The following is a 14,220-nucleotide window of genomic DNA, read 5'->3' as shown; positions in this document are numbered from 1 at the left end:
CCGTTGAACTCTCCCCCTCCTTTGATTCGGAACGACGGCGGGGGGAGGGGGCGCGCCCTTGAGGAAGGCGGGCTGGAGGCCGGCCCACTCCGCCTTGCGGGCTCCCGGGGGCAGCGGCGCCGCGCTTCTCAGTCTCATAAAACAGAATTCGGGGTGCCCATTCTGGCTGTCCCCAGCCCTTGGTACGGCCAGTCCTGCCTTGGGCCCCTGATCGGCTCCTAGTCATCTTTTCCTGGCACGCCTTGCTCCCGACCTGGGGCGGGGCTTCCACTCCGGCTCAGTCTCTTTGGGTTCCTTCCCCAATTTCTCTGACATCTTCCTATTAATCATTTCCTCGTATTCCCAGCACTTGGTACACAGTAGGCACTTAATGAGTGAGGGACAAAACCAAGAGAGAGCTCCGGTCTACACTGATCTTGCTCTGTTTGCCCTAAGAGAGTAGAATTAAGAACAACGGGGGACGGGTGCAAGGAAGGCCAGGTAGAATGGAGGGGATGCTGTGGTGGTGGATCCGGGACAGGAAGCCCCATCGAGTTCAGAAAGCTGACATCCTTCCTCCTTTCCTCTTCAGGGACCCGGGAAAAGCTCCCCTTATGATTTTCTAGTCTCAACTGCCTGAGGGGGGGGGGGAGGGCGGGGCAGCCCAGGAAAATCATCTTAGCTCCTTTTCTTCTGGTCCTTGAGAGGTGACAAAACGCTGCCCACAGTAGGGATGGCCTCTCTCAAGGAAAAAAAAAATGTTTGAGACTGTATTCTGGGGCAGCTAGGTGGTACAGTGGATAAAGCACCGGTCCTGGATTCAGGAGTACCTGAGTTCAAATCCAACCTCAGACACTTGACACTTACTAGCTGTGTGACCCTGGGCAAGCCACTTAACCCCCATTGCTCCGCAAAAAAGAAAAAGAGAGAGAGAGAGCGACATTGTATTCTGCATGTCATGCACAAGCCTACCAGAAATTTTTTTAACATTAATTTTTCTTTCATTTAAATTTAAATCCTATCCTATGAAACATTGTGAAGTAACAAATCTTGAACAAGGCAAATTTCACAATGGCTAGGGAAGCACAGTGGATAGAATAGAGAATACTGGGCTGTAGGGTAGGAAGGCCTTAGTTCAAATGCTTCATACCTTGGACAAGTCATGTGACTTCCCAGCAACCCTGGGAAGGAAGTGCTATTATTAGCCCCTTTTGGCAGAGGAGGAAACTGAGACAAACAGAGGTCGCACAGCTACTTAGTGTGAGAGTTAAGGATTGAAATGTAGGTCTCCCTGAGCCTTCATTCTAGTCTCTCACCCTTTAGCCTCCTAGCTGCCTAGGCTCAAAAGAGAAAACTAGTCTAACATGCTATAGCTACCTTAAAGAAGTCTACATATGCTTAACCTCATTTGGGTTAAGTTTACTTCTAGCAACTCAAACTAATGGAACAAGAGTCACTGGGAAACCACCCTCCCTAAAGTTTGAACCCTTCTGTAAGCATTCCCTTCCAGGACCAAAAAGGTCACTGAAAGAATCCAGAACCCTCCTCCATGGGCTCCCTCCCACAACCCCTTTAGAGCATGAAGGTTCTGCAGCTCAGACTTTGTCTGCTCACTGCCCTCTCAAGAAAGGAGGCATTTCTCTGCAGAGGTAAACAAGCATGCTATAGGGGAAATGAAGTGACCAGCTTCAGATTCCACAGTCAGAAAATATAGACCCTCCAAAGGAATCAATGCCTGCTTCTCTTGACCTCTTTGTGACTGGGGCCTTTGAAATGGTCGTTGTGCCAAAGGATTTGCAACGGGATTTGAGGCCGCTTCTGTTGTCTCCCAGTGCAGCCTTCTCTAGGTCTCAGCCTCCCTTTCTGTAAAATGGAGATGTTAATGAAAAGAATTTCCTCTAGGAAATCCAGTAAGCATACTTGGGGAATCCAGGCAGACTAGACCCCACCCCAACACATGCACAGTTCTTTCTCTACTAGCTCCAAATGTCACTTTCATTAGCTCAGTGGAGCTGTTCTCAGCCAGTGGTGAAGTGGAAAACAATGGCACTAAGGGGGAAAATTACTTGTAGTGCCAAGTGTGAGGGCTTGTAACCAAGTGGCGTTCAAACAAATACTGGCATTAGTGGAAGAAATGCCGGACTGGGTCCTATGTCTCTGCTCTGCCTATGTGCCCTTGAGCCAATCACTTTGCTCTCTCAGCCTCAGTTTTCTCTTCTGTTAAAAAAAAAGGGCAGCTAGGTGGTACAGTGGATAAAGCACCGGCCTTGGATTCAGGAGGACCTGAGTTCAAATGCAGACTCAGATACTTCACACACTAGCTGTGTGACCCTGGAGAAATCACTTGGCCTTCATTGACCCCCACAAAAAAAGGGGTGGGAGGTTTGAACTCCACGGCCTCAGAGGTCCCCTTCCCACTCTAGACACACTTCCACCTCTTGAGCACTTTTGGGATTAACCACTTGAAGAGAGAGGCCATAGCGAGGGGGGGGGGGGCTGTGGAGTGGATGAAGACAGGTGCCCCAGCTGACCATTAAACCCAAGAGAAACCTGAAGTGTTATTGTGAAATGCCAGTAATGTCAGAGGATTGAAACTTCAGCTTTTAGCCTGCCTGGCCTGGCATTTTTGAGGCAACACTGACACCTGGTGGCTATTTTCTTAATTGCTCTGGAGCTTTTCTGAAATATCAGCTATGTCAGATTGGATATACTTACTATATTCACCTTGGACTTGTGAGGCTGATTTTAACCCGAAGTTGACCTTTAGCCTATATGATTTCACTTCTTTATACCAAGGTTCTTGCCCACCCACAACTTTTAGCTCCTGAGTCTGTCCCAATCCTCCATGTCAACTCTCTCTCTGAACTGAGTAGTGAGTCACCTCCAAATCTGATGAGCCAACCCTTTGAGGCCTTTTTTTTTTGGGGGGGGGGCAAGGCAATGGGGGTTAAGTGACTTGCTCAGGGTCACACAGCTAGTACGTGTCAAATGTTTGAGGCCAGATTTGAACTCAGGTCCTTCTGAATCCAGGGCTGGTGCTTTATCCACTGTGCCGCCTAGCTGCCCCTGAGGCCTTTTTTCAAGTCACTTATAAAAACTGTGAAACACATGGAAACACTTTCCTGCACGGATGCAAAAGGAAGAAGCAGGGTCAGACAAATACCACACTCTTCCAACATTGTAAATAGAAGGAATCATAGCTCCTTTCCTCACCCAGATGATCACAAATGAGTGTTGTGAAATTGTGAAGAAATGCTGAAACCATCTCTCTCTCTCTCTCTCTCTCTCTCTCTCTCTCTCTCTCTCTCTCTCTCTCTCTCTCTCTCTCTCTCTCTCTCACTCACACACACACACACACACACACACACACCCTTCAATGAGGTGGGGCCCACAGGTGAGAAACATTGCATAGAATGTGAGAGTTTTTAATGTTCTGATTGGTTTTGCTGAATGGAGTTTTTTTCCCTGTTCCTCATTTTTTCTTTTCTTTACAAAAATTCTTTTTTATAATTTTTTTTTATAAGGGATGACTCTCGGGAAGGAGATGGGAAAATTAAGGCAATATAATGGATAATAATATCAGTATAATTTTTTTTTGTCGGGGCAATGAGGGTTAAGTGACTTACCCAGGGTCACACAGCTAGTGTCTGAGGCTGGATTTTCATTCAGGTCCATCCTGAATCTAGGGCCAGTGCCACCTACAAATTTTTGTTTTAAAAGATGTCACCCAGCACAGGAGCAAGCACAGATGCTGGGACTTGCCACTAGATACTCCCAATTGACACGAGACCTTAATGACTCTTTGGGTCTGGCCACTGGATTTCTTCTGCGGTCTAGTCCCCATATCTCTCCATCTTGTCCATAAGACCAGCATGAGGGTAGTTGACATTTTGCCAAGATTCTTCGGAACGCTGGTTTTGCCTACCTCTGCTTAAGGCAAGGCACATGCAAAGGGGGCTGGCGCTCGGCTGGATCTAGAAATGACTATGACGTCAAAGTAGCGCAAACGGGACTTGAAGGGAGCCAGGAGGAAGGGAGGGTGAGGAGATAGCATGCCAAGCACAGGTAGAGCAAGTGCCAAGGGAGGAGTAGGAAAAAGAGGTCGGAACGCCGTGTGGAGGGGAGTGAAGATGGGCCGGGGCAACGCTGGGCGCTGCCTCCTTGGCCCGCGGCTAGAAGATTTGGGGAGCGTGGGTTAATTGGCGACTCATTTTCGAGCGGCAGTTAGCCAGAAGAACACTAGGTGGCGCCATCGGCCAAAAAATCAGATCAGGAAACCGTTTCGCGCCCCCCCCCCTTTTGTTCCCGCTGGAGGCCGCAGGATGCGCATGCGCAGGCTGCCGCCGGGCCGGACAAAAGAGGTGGGGCTGGGGGCGGGGCAGCCGCAGGCCCAGCCTGACCTGGGCTGAGGAGGAGGGGCGGAGGTGGCCCCGGGCCGTGCGTGACTGCGGCCCCGGGCCGTGCGTGACTGCGGCCCCGGGCCGTGCGTGACTGCGGCCCCGGGCCGTGCGTGACTGCGGCCCCGGGCCGTGCGTGACTGCGGCCCCGGGCCGTGCGTGACTGCGGCCCCGGGCCCCGTGTGCCCTATGGCCCCCCCACCTTGCCCTCCTGCCGAGGCCGGGCCCAGGTAAGACGGGCCGGGGCGCGCCGCGAGAAAAGCCTGGCTCCACCCCGCCCCCTCCACGTGGGCTCTGGTGGGGGGCCGCGTGGGGCTGCGTGGGGCCGCGGCCTCCCCGTGGCCCGGGGGCCCTCCACCCTGCGCCTGCACGGGGAGGAGTTAGGCCGGAGCCTGGGGCGGGTCTCGGCCTCCCTCGGCCCTTTGGTCCCGGGCCGCGTGGCTCCCCGCGGGGGGGGGGGCAGGTCGCCCTTACTTAGGCTATCGGGCTCTGGCTGGGCCCTGGCCTTGGCCTCTCCATGACTTTGAAGGGTCGCTTTTTTGGGGGGGGGTGTCTCATTATTGCTCCCTGGCTTGATACAAATGCCAGTGTAGACACTGGGCTACTTTTGCTCTCCCATCTGCCATTTGCCAAGGGGGCAGGGGGTCCCTTTCTCCTCTCTGCTTTTTGTTGTCTCAGTCATCTGAATACTCTTCGCAGTGGCCCATGTGAAGGCAGAGTGAGATGGAGTTCAAAGGGACCCATCCCAGTCACTTGTTTCTGGGGAGCAGGGACCTGGCCCCTTCTCTTGTGACCTGGAGTTCACACTGCTCTGGCAAAAACAGCTGTGCCCCAAGCCTGGATGCTGCTACTTTAAACTGCCTTTGGTTTGGAGCATCTGATCCCACTCCCTTCACCCCATGCCTTCTTCCTCTCCACAACTGCACCTGGAGTGCAGCCAAAGCCAGAGATGGGAATAGGTCTGGGATGGACAGGACAGCGGTTAGCAGAATGGCCTCCTCCTGACAGAGCCGCTGCTACCAGCGGGGAGAACACGGACTTGTCTGACTGCTGAGGAACGAGAGACATCCCAGGTAAGCTTGTGGATGCTTACTGTGGTAGGCATTGAGAGGGATGCTAAGGAGGCAGTGGGATGTCATGGGAAAGTGTGCCAGATTTACTTGGAATGAGGAGAGTTGGGCATTGGAGCCCTGGCTTCGCTCCCTCTAGGGAACTGTGTGGGGGACCTTGGTTTTCTGAGAGGTGGGAGCTGTGCTACCTAAAGGCAACAGAGGTGGGGAAGGAAGAAAACATTCCAAGTTTAAGAAGCAGTGTGAGCCAATGTAGGGAGCCTGGAGGGCTTCTCTAGAGTCCAACAGTTTGGTTGGAGTATAAACAGAAATCGAAACGCTGAGCACCAGGTCTCCATGTGTCCTTAGCATTGCCCCATCCTGAGGCTGAGGCCTAGCAAACTAAAGGCAAGGCCTGAGTTCATGCTTAGTCAGCTATGCTACTAGAAGCTTGGGGGGGAGGAGGGGGAATCCCAGGTTGGTGCTCCCATTTTCTCTTGGCACCCGGGGATACCTCCAGTATCAAGAAGTAAGCAGCAGCTCAGAATGTAGAGCTCCATAGGTTGCAGAATAGGCTCTGGGAATCTCTGAGATTTCTCTTGGTCCGGGGCTGGGCTGGACGCATTTGTGGCCTATCTAGAATAGAAAGCAGCACTGGATAGATACCATTTATTTGTTTGTGTGTGTGTGTGTGTGTGTGTGTGTGTGAAAGACCAGTAGGAACACCGGCACCTTCTCTGTACCTTATATACTCAGGGAGCTGCCCCGAGTGCAGAGAAGGCAAGTTATTTGCTCAGGATCACACAGGTGACACTCAAACCCAGGGCTTCCTGGCTCCTAGGCCAACTTTGTAGTTGTTATCTAAAACCTTTCCAATCCATAATGAGGGAACCTGTGAGAGCCTTCCAATTGGCAAACATAAGGTGATAGCAGTAGAGGCTGGACTGGGGGTAGGCCAGACCTGAGCATTCCAATGTTGCCCAGTCTTTTGATAGCCTGCTTGTATTCTTGCAATGGTGAGATCATGAAAACTCAGGACAAAGGGTTTCTGCTGCATCATGTGGTTTATTTATTGCTGTACTATTCTTTTCAGTGTCTGATAAAAACAGAAATGATGAGTCGAACAACCCAAGTAAATTCAGTTCAAAAAGCACCTCTTAGACACATGCTCAGTGCTAGCTTCTGGAGGTATGCAGACAAAACCAGAAGGCTGATCTCTCCATGAGCTTCTTTCTGTTCAGCTCAGAGAGACTGTGGCACATCACTGTAACACAGTAAGTCCTTATTCTGCCAGAGAGAATGACCCATTTGTGGAATTGTAAGTGAGATTTTTAGAACAACAGAACTTGACAGAAGATCTTCTCAGGGCAGTCCTGTCCTCCGATAGCAGGGCAAGATGTCAAGGCAGCCAGGCCATCTCGTCCAGCTCGGCCCTGTCCTGGGGGCTGGAGCTCTTTCCTATGCAGGTTCTATTGGAAGCCCTTTTCTTTAACAATCCTTGAGAGCTATTGGGGCCCGCAGGTTTTATAAACTCTGCCAGCATCTCTTTCTCTTGGTTTGTTTCTAAAAAGAAAGGAAAAGGAAAAATGAGTGTTTGATTCCAGGGCTGAATGGAGACTGGAGTTCAATTCAATTCTCTTGATGATGTTGGAGCAGCAAAGATTTTAAAGCCTAACATTCATGGACTTTGATCCATGGTGAGAGAATTTAGATTGCTTCAAGAAACCTAGAAGATTACCTAGTGAACTAATCCCTACCCCCCACTAATTTTACAGATTAAGAAACCCAGATCCAGAGATAGGAAATAACTGGCTCAACATTGCCCAGGCTAGAATTTCAAGTCAGGAACTCTGTAAATCCTGTGGCTGCTTAAGTCCAAATAAAGGAAAGAAACAAAGGTCGAAAGAAAACCTTCAAACCAGTATTTCAGTGGCCCCCAGAGCTCATGATCCCGATCACAAATCTTCCCTCCAAAGGCAAGAGACTCATTCTCAGTGTCCGATTCAGTTCTTACTCAATGGCACAGAGGTTCAGGGAATTGGACTCAATGATCTCTTTAGGTCCCTTTCAGAAATTTTAAATCTTTATAAACTCAGGTGGTACCTGCAAGACACAGTGACAGACTGTGAACTCCCAAATTTCCCTAGAGCATAGGGAAAGGCAATCTTTACTGGTAATTTTGCTTTGTTTACATGGTTACTTTTATGTCACAGAAAGTAAGGGCCACATTTGAGTCAAAAGATCTTGCTCCTTTGTGACTGGTATAGTCACAAATCTTTTCTCTGGATCTACTTCCTCACCTATGTAAATGGAGGTAGCAGGGTGAGGTCTGGGGAAGGGTGGGCTAGAGGCCCTACAGGGTTCCTGCCAGACCTAAGTTTTCTGACAAAAGACAAAACAAGCAGACCTTCATCAGGTCCCATCTGGGATATGGTCTTCAGTTCTCATTCAGCACTGCATTTTGGGAAGGATGTTGGCTAGTGAAAAACAGGAGGCAAGAAGACTTGAGGGAGACATCATTTCTGTCTTCAAGAGATGGAGGCAGAGGCTGCAAAAAGGAAAAAAAACCACAGAAACAGTGAGACAGGAGGCAAAGACCATAAATCACCCCCCACACCTACCCACACACCCTCCCCTCCACCCACCCCCAAAATAACAAAAAGGAGAGACAAAGCTATAAGCAAGATTAAAGACTAAGGCTGTGTCTCCTTCCCCACAGGAGAGGCAAAGGTGGTATCTCCCAAAAGCCCAAACGGTGGCACAGGCAGTATCTCCCAAAAGCCCCTACAGAGGCACAGGCGGTATCTCCCAAAAGCCCAAACGGTGGCACAGGCGGTATCTCCCAAAAGCCCCGACAGAGGCACAGGCGGTATCTCCCAAAAGCCCAAACGGTGGCACAGGCAATATCTCCCAAAAGCCCAAACGGTGGCACAGGCGGTATCTCCCAAAAGCCCAAACGGTGGCACAGGCGGTATCTCCCAAAAGCCCAAACGGTGGCACAGGCGGTATCTCCCAAAAGCCCAAACGGTGGCACAGGCGGTATCTCCCAAAAGCCCAAACGGTGGCACAGGCGGTATCTCCCAAAAGCCCAAACGGTGGCACAGGCAATATCTCCCAAAAGCCCAAACGGTGGCACAGGCGGTATCTCCCAAAAGCCCCTACAGAGGCACAGGCGGTATCTCCCAAAAGCCCCCACAGAGGCACAGGCAATATCTCCCAAAAGCCCAAACGGTGGCACAGGCGGTATCTCCCAAAAGCCCAAACGGTGGCACAGGCGGTATCTTCCAAAAGCCCCTACAGAGGCACAGGCGGTATCTCCCAAAAGCCCCCACAGAGGCACAGGCAATATCTCCCAAAAGCCCAAACGGTGGCACAGGCGGTATCTCCCAAAAGCCCAAACGGTGGCACAGGCGGTATCTCCCAAAAGCCCAAACGGTGGCACAGGCGGTATCTCCCAAAAGCCCAAACGGTGGCACAGGCGGTATCTCCCAAAAGCCCAAACGGTGGCACAGGCGGTATCTCCCAAAAGCCCAAACGGTGGCACAGGCGGTATCTCCCCAAAGCCCAAACGGTGGCACAGGCGGTATCTCCCAAAAGCCCAAACGGTGGCACAGGCAATATCTCCCAAAAGCCCCCACAGAGGCACAGGTGTTATCTTCCAAAAGCCCTAATGGAGGCACAGGTGGTATTTCCCAAAAGCCCCAACAGAAGCACAGGTGGTATTTCCCAAAAGCCCCAACAGAAGCACAGGTGGTATTTCCCAAAAGCTCAAACGGTGACACAGGTGGTCTCCCCACAAAGACAGAGGCACAGGCTGTAGCTCCCCAGGGATAGAGGTACAGGCTACTCCTCCTTCAAAAGTGAGGCAGGCATAGGTGCTATTTCACAAAAGAATCCAGAGGTACAGGCTGTTTCTCCCCAAAGATTGAGAGACTGCGGCTATGCCTCCTTGAAGACAAAAAGATTCAGACTGTGGCTCTGCCACAATGGCTCCAGTTGGGGGCACACGTCGTGGCTCTCCAAATGGACATGGAAGCATAGGATGCACCTTCCTGGAAACAGAAAGGTACAGGCTGGCGCTCCCAAGAGATGTCTCCACAGAGACACAGGCTCTAATTCTCCCCAAGGAGACAGAGCCACCAGCTAGCTGAAAGTCCCCAAAGACAGCTCCAGATAGAAGAACAAGTTGGAATTCCCAAAGGCCAAGTTAGTGGCACAGGTGCTAATTCCCCAAGAGCGATCCGGCCGAAGGTGGTAATCCACAAAGGGCGAAGCTTCTGCAGATGGAAATTCCTAAAAGGAGATACAGGCACAGGTCATCATTTTGAATAGGAAGAAGAGGCATAGCTGGACCTCTCCACAGGGAGAGCTAGAGCCTGTCCCTCTCTTTAGGGGGAGAGGCTAAGCTGGCACAGGCTATCTCCCCCCCCACCCCCCATGGGAAGAAGTACAGCATGTACCTCCTCAAAGTGGGAGGCTCTGGCCCAGAGCCTCCCAAAGAGACTATGGCATAGGCAGTAATTGCCCAAAGGCAAGGAGACTCAGGCCATCCCCCTCCCCCACAAAAGATGGCCCCAGATACAAACACAGGTGGTGATTCCCCAAAAGGCAATGGCTCCAAGTGCAGGCAGGGTGGTAATTCCCAGAAGGCAGCAAACATACAACCTATAGCTCCACATGATGGCACAGGTGGTAGCTTCTCCCAAATCATGATGGAAGTTCAGGTAGTAATTCCCAGAACCAAAAACAGGCACAGGCTGTAATTCCCAGGTCATGGAGACACAGACGGCAATTCCCAAGAGGTCATTGAGGCAGAGGCTGTAAATTCCAAAAGGAGACAGAAGCATGGAGATTGATTCCAAAAATGGAAGACGGAGGCACAGATAGGTGATTCTCCAAATAGAAGACGGAGGCATGGGGAGAATGGTAATTCCCCAAATGGAGTGGATGGCACAAGGAGTGTATTTCACCAAATGAAAGATGGAATGACAGGTGGTAATTCCCCAGATGAAGAGATGGAGTCACGGGCAGGCACAACTGGCAATTTCCCAAATGAAAGATGGCTCTGACTGGAGCTCCCAAAGCTGGCTCCAGGTGAAGGCAGACTCTTAATTTCCAAGTGCTAGAGGCACAGGTGGTAGCTCCCCAAAGGTGGCTCCAGATGGAGACCCAGGCCACATAGATTTCCTTGCCCTCAACGGCAACAGAGGCCACTGTAGCTCCCCTCCCTCCAAGGACCAATACACAGGTTGGAGCTCCCCAAAGATGGCTCCACATGCAGGCACAGGTGGTAATTCCCAGAAGGCAACAGACAATACAGCCTATCTCCCTATAATGGGAGGCACAAGCTGTATCCCCAAACCAAGATGAAAGCACAGGTGGTAATTCCTGAAAAACATGCTGGAGGCACAGACTGTAATTCCCAGGTCATGGAGACACAGACGGTAATTCCCAAAAAGGTCATTGAGGCAGAGGCTGTAAATTCCAAAAGGAGACAGAAGCATGGAGATTGATTCCAAAAATGGAAAACAGAGACACAGATAGGTGATTCTCCAAATAGAAGACGGAGGCATGGAGAGACGAGTCTCCAAACGAGCTAGAGGCATGAATGGTAATTCCCCAAGTGGAGTGGGGGGCACAAGGAGTGTATTTCACGAAATAAAAGATGGAATGATGAGTGATAATTCTCCATATGAAGAGATGGAGTCATGGTCAGCGATTCCACAAACGAAGGGCAGGCACAAGTGGCATTTTCCCAACTGAAAAATGGCTCTGACTGGAGCTCCCAAAGCTGGTTCCAGGTGAAGGCAGACTCTTAATTTCCAAGTGCTAGAGGCACAGGTGGTAGCTCCCCAAAGCTGGCTCCAGATGGAGACCTAGGCCACATAGATTTCCTTGCCCTCAATGGCAACAGAGGCCACTGTAGCTCCCCTCCCCCCAAGGACCAATACACAGGCTGGAGCTCCCCAAAGATGGCTCCACATGCAGGCACAGGTGGTAATTCCCAGAAGATAACAGATATACAGCCTATCTTCCTATAATGGGAGGCACAGGCTGTATCTTCCCCCAAACCAAGATGAAAGCACAGGTGGTAATTCCTGAAAAACATGCTGGAGGCACAGACTGTAATTCCCAAAAAGGTCATTGAGGCAGAGGCTGTAAATTCCAAAAGGAGAGAGAAGCATGGAGATTGATTCCAAAAATGGAAAACAGAGACAGATAGGTGATTCTCCAAATAGAAGACGGAGGCATGGAGACACGAGTCTCCAAACGAGCTAGAGGCATGAATGGTAATTCCCCAAGTGGAGTGGGGGGCACAAGGAGTGTATTTCATGAAATAGCAGACTCTTAATTTCCAAGTGCTAGAGGCACAGGTGGTAGCTCCCCAAAGCTGGCTCCAGATGGAGACCCAGGCCACATAGATTTCCTTGCCCTCAATGGCAACAGAGGCCACCGTAGCTCCCCTCCCCCCAAGGACCAATACACAGGCTGGAGCTTCCCAAAGATGACTCCACATGCAGGCACAGGTGGTAATTCCCAGAAGGCAGTGCAGGCACAGGTGGTAATTCCCAAAGGTGGCTCCAGATGCTAGAGGCTAGCTCCCCAAATGATTCCAGATGGAGACCCAGGCAATAAATCTCTCTGCCTCCAAAAGACAACAGAGGCCACTGTAGCTCCCCTCCCCCCAAGGACCAATACACAGGCTGGAGCTCCCCAAAGATGGCTCCATATGCAGGCACAGGTGGTTAATTCTCAGAAAGCAACAGACATACAGCCTGTCTCCCTATAATGGGAGGCACAGGCTGTATCCCCAAACCAAGATGAAAGCACAGGTGGTAATTCCTGAAAAACATGCTTGGAGGCACAGGCTGTATGTAATTCCCAGGTCATGGAGACACAGACGGCAATTCCCAAGAGGTCATTGAGGCAGAGGCTGTAAATTCCAAAAGGAGACAGAAGCATGGAGATTGATTCCAAAAATGGAAGACGAAGGCACAGATAGGTGATTCTCCAAATAGAAGATGGAGGCATGAAGAGGTGAGTCTCCAAATGAGCTAGAGGCATGAATGGTAATTCCCCAGATGAAGAGATGGAGTCACGGGCAGGCACAATTGGCAATTTCCCAAATGAAAGATGGCTCTGACTGGAGCGCCCAAAGCTGGCTTCAGGTGAAGGCAGACTCTTAATTTCCAAGTGCTAGAGGCACAGGTGGTAGCTCCCCAAAGCTGGCTCCAGATGGAGACCCAGGCCACATAGATTTCCTTGCCCTCAATGGCAACAGAGGCCACTGTAGCTCCCCTCCCCCCAAGGACCAATACACAGGCTGGAGCTTCCCAAAGATGGCTCCACATGCAGGCACAGGTGGTAATTCCCAGAAGGCAGTGCAGGAACAGGTGGTTAATTCCCAAAGGTGGCTCCAGATACTAGAGGCTAGCTCCCCAAATGATTCCAGATGGAGACCCAGGCAATAAATTTCTCTGCCTCCAAAAGGCAACAGAGGCCCACTGTAGCTCCCCTCCCCCCAAGGACCAATACACAGGCTGGAGCTCCCCAAAGATGACTCCACATGCAGGCACAGGTGGTAATTCCCAAAGGTGGCTCCAGATGCTAGAGGCTAGCTTCCCAAATGATTCCAGATGGAGACCCAGGCCACATAGATTTCCTTGCCCTCAATGGCAACAGAGGCCACTGTAGCTCCCCTCCCCCCAAGGACCAATACACAGGCTGGAGCTCCCCAAAGATGACTCCACATGCAGGCACAGGTGGCAATTCCCAGAAGGTCATAGAGGCACAGGCTGTAATTTCCAAAAGAATACAGAAACTTGTGCAATGACTTCCTAAATGAAAAACAGAGGCACAGATAGGTGATGTCTCCAAGTAAAAGATGGAGGCATGGAGAGATGAGGCTCAGATTGAGGTGTAGGCAAATAAAAGATGGCATGAGTGGAGATTTCCCAAATGAAATGGAAACACAAGTGGTAATGTCCCCAAATGAAAGCTAGCTCCAGATGGAGACCCAGGCCCTCAAAGGCAGTAGAGGCCTGACTGTGCCCTACCCCCACCCCCGCCCCAGGACAGAGGCACAGGCTCCAAACACAGGCTAGATTTCCCCCAGATAGCCCTAGGTGGTGGCACAGACTTTGCCAACAAAAACAGGTCCAGATGTTAGTGAGGACTATACCTCTCAAAACACTGTGACAAGGGAACAGCAGATGGTGAGAAGCTATACATTTGGCCCACTGGCTTCCAGGGCAGAGAAATGCTGTGTCTAGACACTCTGTGTAGGGAGGCCTCACGCTGGGTTTTCAGTTCATTCCTTGTTCAGGTTCCACAGCTAGATAAACAGCGTATTGCTTTTGTCTTTTAGCTGTTAAACACACAATTGTGAGTAAGAAAGGGCTCCCCCAACAAGTTTGCTACAAAAGGACCCTGTTGCTTTAGTCTAATGGTGCTGAATGCAGGATGATGCCAGGCCCTCTCACCTCACTGGCTGCCAGTCTTCCTCTCAGCAAAGATGGCCTTAAAACTCCCAGTGTTTACTTTTGTAGCTCTTTTTACTGTCCTGAAAATCTTTTGGGGTATCTTTTGTCATTTTATGGTCCCCCTACAGTGCCCTCATTTGGGCTTCTGATGTTGGTCCTCTGGGGCCACAGTTTCCCACTTCTTTTGAGTTCATAGTCCTTTGACTGAGCTCGGCATTTTTCTTGCAGGTACCCTTTTTTTTTTTTAAATATACTCTTTTTCTTTTTTTCTTTTGCAGGGCAATGGGGGTTAAGTGACTTGCCCAGGGTCAC

This window comes from Dromiciops gliroides, chromosome X (assembly GCF_019393635.1).
Source record: "Dromiciops gliroides isolate mDroGli1 chromosome X, mDroGli1.pri, whole genome shotgun sequence".
Taxonomy (NCBI): Eukaryota; Metazoa; Chordata; class Mammalia; order Microbiotheria; family Microbiotheriidae; genus Dromiciops; species Dromiciops gliroides.
This window is presented reverse-complemented; position numbering follows the sequence as displayed.